Raw genomic sequence first — 8380 nt, 5'->3', positions numbered from 1 at the left:
TCCAGGTCCCTTCCAGCCCCTAAGATTTTGTGATGCTGTGATTTTCTCTGCAGCCTGGATGCAGGAAGAAGCAAGGAAACTGGAGCTGTAAGCTGCAGGTCTCTGTCAGCTCCTCAAGCTCCATTCCAAGCTCTCTGTTGAGAACTGATCCTCTTTTGCTGCCCCTTGCTCACTGCAGCCACAGAGCAGCACCTTGGGAGGTGCAGAGCAGCTTGGCCTTCCCTCTGCAGAAGGCTGGATGTGGCACTTGGTGCCCTGGTCTGGCTGATGTGGTGGAGTTGGGTCATAGGCTGGACTCAATGAACTCAGAGGTCTTTTCCAGCCTCAATAACCCTATGATTCTGTAATACCATCAGACAGGGCTGAAAAAAGGTTCCCTACCACAGGGGTGCTTAGTGGAAGCTCAAATCCCAGCTACGACCCATGTTCTGGATTTTTCACTCATTCCAAAGTAGAAGACAAGACTCAGATGCAAAATACACACCTGGAAACAAATGGTTTTGCTGAAGCTTCCATGAGCCAATGTTATTATCTGCAACCTTGGTATTCTCCCCAGATAATGCCACATTCCCTGAGATTTCCTCCTGAACCCTTCCCAAGGAGACTCTACAGTTTCTCCTGGTTAGTTGGATGGAGAAGATACTTGGTCCAATTTGGTTCCTCCAAAAGAAGGCAATGGGACAGGAGCCTTAAAAATATAACAACAACATTAATAATAACATTCATTCATAAACCCAGTTTCCTGTTTTCTCCCCCATTATGCTCTAACCAGTTTGTTGTGAAGCTGGCAGTGAGAGCAGAGCTTTATTTGCTTTGAGGAAACTTTGCTTTGAAGATATGTTGGGCTTCCTCTCCCTTGCATGTGAACACACACAAACATCTGGGGTGTGTTCCTGAGCCTCTGATTCACTCCCATCTCACCAACTACACGAGTACCAAAATGAAAGTCAGGGATATTGGGTCAGACTAAATCCACCATCTGTCTTACACTGTTTTTGTCAGGGAAGAAGGGAGATACTAGAATCATTCTTGTTGGAAAAAACCCATTAAGATGATTAAGTTCAACCATTAACCCAGCCCTGCTAAAGCCACCACTGCCCCATGTCCCTCAGGACCATCTCCAGGGCTTGTAAATCCCTCCAGGGATGGGGACTCCCCCCCTGCCCTGGGCAGCCTGGGCCAGGGCCTGACAAACTTTTAACAAAAATGATGAAAAGTTTGGGTCTCCTTTGCTTTGGCAGGTAGAGAAGGGTCAATGGTATCTGTGTTATTCATCCATCTTACACTGACCATCAGAGCCCGGGTGGAGGTTGCTGCCTTTGGCAATGCCCAGCCCAAGAGCATGAAAAATCATAAAATCATAGAATCATGAAGGTTGGAAGGGACCTCAAAGATCATCCAGTTCCAACCCCCCTGCCATGAGTAGGGAACCCCACCACTAGATCAGGATGCACAAAACCTCATCCAACCTGGCCTTAAAAACCTCCAGGGATGGGGCATCAACAACCTCCCTGGGCAACCCATCCCAGTTCCTCACCACCCTGAGTGAAGAATTTCTTCCTAATATCTGACCTAAATCTCCCCTCTCTCAGTTTCAAACCATCACCCCTTGTCCCATCACTATCTTCTCTGATGAAAAGCTCCTCCCCAGCTTTCCTGGAGCCCCTTCAAGTACCAGAAGGTGCTCTAAGGTCTCCCTGGACAATAAAAAAATGCTGCTCTCCTCTGCTGGTCCCCAGCTCAACTTGAGGTAGCAAGACTTTTTGTTCAGGCTGGAAGTTTTGCTGCACAGAACCAGCCCACCCTAATCAGCCCACGTACTCCAGAGCCTGATATCTGGCTCATGTCAGGGCAGGGAGGATTAAAGCTTCTCTCTCTGGCCTTCTGCAGTTCCCAGCAAAGCTGACAGCATCTTGGACTTCTCACCCAGGACAAATCTTACCCCAATTTAGCAAGTCTCCTCCGTGGATGAAGAGGTGGCCAAACAACTGCTTTGCATTGTCACACCACGGGCTGTTGACAAAGTTATCACTATCGAAACAAGTCAGAGCCAAACCAACCAGGGCCCTCCACCTACTCCAGCATGAGAGCATTTCCTGCTAGCAGAGGGGAAAAGGTTATAGAAGATACACAGGGAGGCAAAGGTGAAGATTGTAGAGGCAGGTTGTGGAGCTGCACTTGCTGTGTGTCAGTGTCCAGGGGCTGAGAAAGGTGATCTGCCCAAGGAGGGCTCCATCTGGAGATGATGAGTATGGAATCCAAAGGCTTGATGTTAAAACTGGAGTTGGTAGATGGTAAAATGGTGTGACAGGAAGGGGGTTGGATGTGCTTAAGCTCAACTGGGAATTAAATGAGAAGATGATGCAGTCACAAGGAAGAGTTTTTGGCTGGGCAAGTTAATGCTCTGGACAGTCCTTGTATCTTCCCCACCACGGGGTCCAGAGAAGGGCAAGGGAGCTGGGGAAGGGGCTGGAGCAGAAGGAGAAGGGGCTGGAGAACTTGTGAGGAGCAGCTGAGGGAGCTGGGGGTGTCCAGCCTGGAGCAAAGGAGGCTGAGGGGAGACCTGCTGGCTCTGCAGCTGCCTGAGAGGAGGTTGGAGCCAGGGGGGTCGGGCTCTGCTCCCCAGGAACAACCGACAGGACCAGAGGGAACGGCCTCAAGTTGTGTCAGGGACGGTTTAGATGGGATATTAGGAGAAACTTCTTCAGTGAAAGGCTGATTAAACACTGGCCCAGGCTGCCCAGGGAGGTGGTGGAATCACCATCCCTGGAGGTGTTGAAAAGATGTGTGGATGTGGTGCTGAGGGACATGGTTTAAGCCCTGGACTTGGCAGAGCTGGGTTAATGGTTGGTAGAGTCAGGTTATGGTTGGACTCCATTAAAGGTCTTTTCCAACTAGATCAATTCCATGATTCTGTGATCTGCTCCCTTAGGAAGGACTTCCATGTTTTTCTGAAACACTGTGGCTTATATTGTAAATAATACACTGAAAACTCCAAGTGAAACCCTGTGGCCTTTGCAGTGTAAGTGCTTAGGCAAGACCAGCCTAGAAACTCACCCCAGCCCTTTGGCCCACCCTCCTCTAGCAAATACAGATGGGAAGTGGAAACACATGTAGTGTCACCTGGACATGAAGCAGCCCTTCCACAGAAGATCCTACAAAGCAGAACACCTCAGTGTCTCTTGCCCTTTCTCCTCCTGCAGAGGGGTCTCCTCCATGCAGTTGTCCTACAAGCTTATGACCAGCTTCTCACAACTGTGCCACTCATTTGTCACTCCAGCCCTAAGCCTGTGGTTTCAGCCAAGGGGAACGTGCTTCAACCTTCCTGATGGCTTGTGGGTTGGCAAACAACCCAGGAGAAAAATATCCAGGTAGACCTGTCATTAAGACTTGCTGGTAGAGCCCAGAGTTTGTAATTAATTGGGATGGAAACACCTATTCCACAACAGTGCTAATGACAGGAAAAAAGGGTGAGGTGACAGACACCAGTGGGTAGAGAAGCCCAACAGAATCCATAGGTCATCCTCTCCTTTGAAGGCCATCTGAAGATACATCCAGTAAATTAACCTCTTTTTGAAAGAAATTAACTGAAGTATTTTTTTTTGTTTTGTCATAAATGTTATTGATCAACAGATAATAGGGAAAGTTTTCAGAGAGCCACAGTTGCCCTTCAGCCTGCCAGGACTGTCTGAATGACAGGTCTCCTGGACTGTAGAAAACCACCATCCTGTTATTTTTGTCCTTCTCTTGCATGGGAACTGAAGGTTTCCTGCCTGAGCACACCACAAAGAGGAGAAACAGCCCATCACCAAGGAAAAGCCAAGTTCATAAAACAGAATGGTTTGAGATGGAAGGGACCTTAAAGACCATCTAGATCCAACCCCCTGCATGGGCAGGGACACCTCCCAGCAGCCCAGGCTGCTCCAAGCCCCATCCAACCTGCCCTTCAACACTGCCAGGGATGGGGCAGCCACAGCTTCTCTGGGCAGCCTGGGCCAGGGTCTCACCACTCTCACAGGAAAGAATTTCTTCCTAATGTCCAACCTAAATCTACCCTCTTTCAGCTTAAAACCATTACCCTATGTCCTATCACTACACACCTTGGTAAAAAGATACCTATAAGGGTCTTCTGTCCTTCTGCCAGCACAGTCATGTCTCCAGTTAAACCTTGGAGGATGTTTTGGGTTGCAGTGGGACTTCACCAGCTTTGCAAACGTGCAGGGAGAAGAAGATGAATATGAGAAAACATTTCCAAACCCAGCAGCCATGTTCTGAGCAGGGCTGGCAGGTCAGATGAAGACACAGATGAGAACCCCAAACCCTGCCAAAACTCCTAATTTCAGACCAATGACTGAAACCAGTCTTCTGAAAGCAAAACCAGGTAAACACGGGCTGAAAAGGAGGGACAGACAGATTTCTGCTACAGAGCTTCACTGAGGAAAAGCAAGTTGGTCACACATGTCCTCCACCAGGAGATTCTCTGCAAGGAAAAGGAGATTTTCTTCCCAAAAAGTGTCTCCTTTGCTTGTAGCACATGCAAGTCTCAGCTGAAAACAGAAGCACTTGGCCAGGAAGGCAACAAACGGGCCAGCTGGAGGGATCTGGCCTTCCCAAGCTGAGGAGCCCAAGGAGACCTGCTGAGAGGCAGAGCTGGGATTAAAATCCAGGCAGACACGGGTAACCCAACCATTGCACCACGATGCCCTTTTCTTCCACTGTCTGCAAGAAGGAAGATGAAGGAGGAAACTTGTCAACACCTGGATTTCTGCTGCCCATCCTGCCCACAGGGTGCATTCCCCACACCCAGGCCAACACACTTGGCAGAAGGTTTTCCAACTGCACCTTCAAACTGAACAGCTTTTTGTGCACATGTAGCTTATTGACCAAACGACCTTCTTTAAAAGGTCTTAACTTATTTAAAAAAAAATAAAGGCATTTCATAGTCAATTTTTAAGCAGCTGGGACTGTTCTGTGTCTAGATCTGTTCATACCAGCACTTCAGGAGTTGCCCGTTAGCAGTTGTCCATGATTAACACTTGAGACATGACCACACAACTGGTTCTGCAAACCCCTTTTTAACAGAGACATGAAGAAGCCAGCAGGTAAGACAGCTCCAAAATTACCTTGAGGGCTGTGAGGATGATGAAGGGACTGGAACATCTGTCTGATGAGGAAAGGCTGAGGCACCTGGGGCTGGTTAGTCTGGAGAAGAGAAGACTGAGAGGGGATCTACTTAGTATATATAAGTATCTGAAGGGTGGGCGTCAAGGAGGGGCCAATCTCTTTTCAGGGATGCCCTGTGATAGGTTGAGGTGCAGTGGATTCAAACTGGAGCACAGGAAGTTCCACCTCAACATGAGGAAGAACTTCTTTCCTGTGAGGGTGACAGAGCCCTGGGACAGGCTGCCCAGAGAGGTTGTGGAGTCTCCTCTGGAGACTTTCCAGACCTGTCTGGATGCATTTCTGAGTGACCTGCCCTAGTTTTGGTTGTGCTCTGGCAGGGGGGTTGGACTCGATGATCTCCAGAGGTCCCTTCCAACCCCACCACTCTGTGATTTTACCTTGCAGGAGCTGAGGGCTGGTTGCTGCAGTCACACGAGGCCTCTGGCACTTGCACACACACCACATACAACTGCTGGCTTGTGGACGCAGGATGAAAAGCCAGAGCCCTGCTGCCAAAAACCCAATAATTAGAGCAAGTGTTAGATTTATTCCCCATCTCACCAAGGAAACTACACTTAGTTGTGCCTAAACAAACAGCCTGGACTCGTTTCAGTTATGGTGAATAATCAATACAGGTGTTCAGCATCATCCTGGGGGCTCCTGTCTCCTTCTCCCACAAAGAGCTGGCTGGGCATCCAGGCTTGGAAAACACAGGTTACATTCTCCTCCCTGGACATTCCTGGGAGAATAATTCCCCTGAGCAAGAGCAGAAAGCTTCTGCTCACTGTAGCTGGGGAAAGCAGTGCCAGTTCACATGGGGTACTGCAGCCAACTCAAGGCTTAATGGTTCTGTGTCAATGAAACCTTTGTCATACCCAACTACCAGAAAGCATTCTTGCTTTGTTTGAAACATTCTGAGTTTATTTTTTGATGGCCAGTGCTTTCGTTTCTTTTAACAAGTGAGTACAACACAGAAAGGGTCCTCCTGTTCCTGCTAAAACCAAGACAACCCAGACCAGAATGCAGACAGCTGTTCTAGAAGTCAGGAATTCAGATTTTCAAAGGTGGTTTTTAACAAAACAAGCTATTAAAAGTAACATCATAGAGTTAAATTGAAAAGTCTAACAGAATATATGTTAAGATTGTATGCACATAGTATATACAGGACAAATGTCAGCAGCAGCAGCAATTTAGAAATTCTATCTAATATCCAGTCTAAACCTCCCCTGGTGCAGCTTCAGGCCATTTCCTCTCAGCCTGTCATTATTCCCTTGGGAGAAGAGCCCAACACCCACCTCCCTACAACCTCCTCTCAGGTAGTTGTAGAGAGCAATGAGGTCTCCCCTCAGCCTCCTCTTCCTCAAACTAAACAATCCCAGTTCCCTCAGCTGCTCCTCACAGGACTTGTTCTCCACCTGGGCTGCCCAAAGATACCAGCTAAACCAGATTAATTCAGAGGACACAGAGAACACGATAAAAGAAAAACCCTGAAAAAAGGTCAAAATCCCAGAAACCAAGGAGAAATTGGCCATCCAAAAGGTGGCAAATTGAGGGAAGAGCCCAAGGTTTATCCAGAACAAGTCCACTCTCAAGCAGCACTTCCACTTATATTGCAATACAAACCTTTTCCACTCATAGCTTCTTACTCACTTTAATGCAACTACGTTTTAATAAAGCAGGTCAATGATGCAAAACAGCTGAGGGCAACATCTCTCTCTTGTATCTTCCCACTTCAGCTCCAGGACTATCCAGTCGGTGTCCTGGCATTTTCCTCTCTGCTGACAAACTGGGTGGGAGAAAAGGAAAACCCAAATCCACCAAAAATAAATACTAAATCTGTTGCACTGATGATGCCTGGAGAGAACCTGTAGCTCTTCCCATCACACTGCTTCCCACCAGTGACTGTGTTGTGGAGCCTCTTCCCAAAAATTCCTGTTCAACAGGAACATAAGCTTTGGTCAGACATATGTTGCATATTAGCTGGGATCACAGAAGGTGCTGGATGAGTAGCAATGCCTCCCTGAGGAGGGAACAGGGTGTTTCCACCATCCATAAAAGTTTTGCTAAGCCAGCTGTCTCCCAGCCCCACCATGGGCTGTTTTTCCAGCTGTGTGCCATCTTTTTGGGAGGTGGGTGAAAAACAACTTCAAGTACCATCTGGTGTGAAACAGAATTTGGAGCCAGCAAGGCAGTCAGGTCTCCTAGCAAACCCTCTTGCCCAAATATTCACATGTGGACCAATATGGGCTTGATGAACAATAAGCCAAAGAGTCTGGGTTCAAATCAGGCTTGCAAATAAAACAAACACAAAGGAGACATTAAGAGAAGACACACAAGTTGAGAGATACTAATCAGTTTTATTTTATAAATACAGATGAGCTTCCCTGCAATTACCAACATAGTTTTGATGTGTCATTTACTCTGGGATATTCTGGTTTTGCTTATTTTAAATACCTGGTCAAGCAAGGATAAGCCAATGCTGTTGTACTTGCTATAAAAATAGAGTGGGAGATGATCTTCCAAAACTAATACTCTCAAAATTCTTAGGAATTTCTAGTGAGGGGAAAAGATTGCAATGAAATGTTTTCTCCACTTGAAGACATTTAACAATGTCACAGCTGGGTAGGAACTGAAAGGCTCTCGACAGTTTAAAGCACACTGTGATATATCATCTCTCCTTCAAACCTATTATTTGTCTCTCTCCCACTATGCTATTTTCAAAGTAATTTACGGGGTGGGGGGAAAAATGAATCACAAAATAGAAAGCCATGAGGTGGATGCAGTCTGTACAATCTGCACAGGAATGAGGAGTTTGCCCATGTTCTAATTAGCCCCATGGTGCTGTCCCCCCCTTTGCACCATCCTTTTCTGCAGAAGGTGATGAAAGTGGAAGAGAACCATGGGGACAATTCAAAGCCTACTAAGGGTACCTCCAGAGAAACTCTTGTCAAAGCAGCTTGGTGTGACAGACGCAGAAATCAGCCATCATTGCCACATGAACAATGACAGGCCTCAAGCAGGAACAGTGACACAACATCAGGGAGGAAAACAAAGACTTCATTTGGTCGGGTACAACCTGAGAAATTGCTCAACTAAAGAAAAAAAAACTCAACAAAACCCACCATAAAAAGATCCAAGTCCCACTGCTGCTCTAGGAACCCGACTTCACACGTGGCTTCGTCGCTCCGTGTTCGTCTACGAATCACAGCGAGTTCAC

The sequence above is a fragment of the Apus apus genome, chromosome 1, assembly GCF_020740795.1.
Source record: "Apus apus isolate bApuApu2 chromosome 1, bApuApu2.pri.cur, whole genome shotgun sequence".
NCBI classification, from domain to species: Eukaryota; Metazoa; Chordata; class Aves; order Apodiformes; family Apodidae; genus Apus; species Apus apus.
This window is presented reverse-complemented; position numbering follows the sequence as displayed.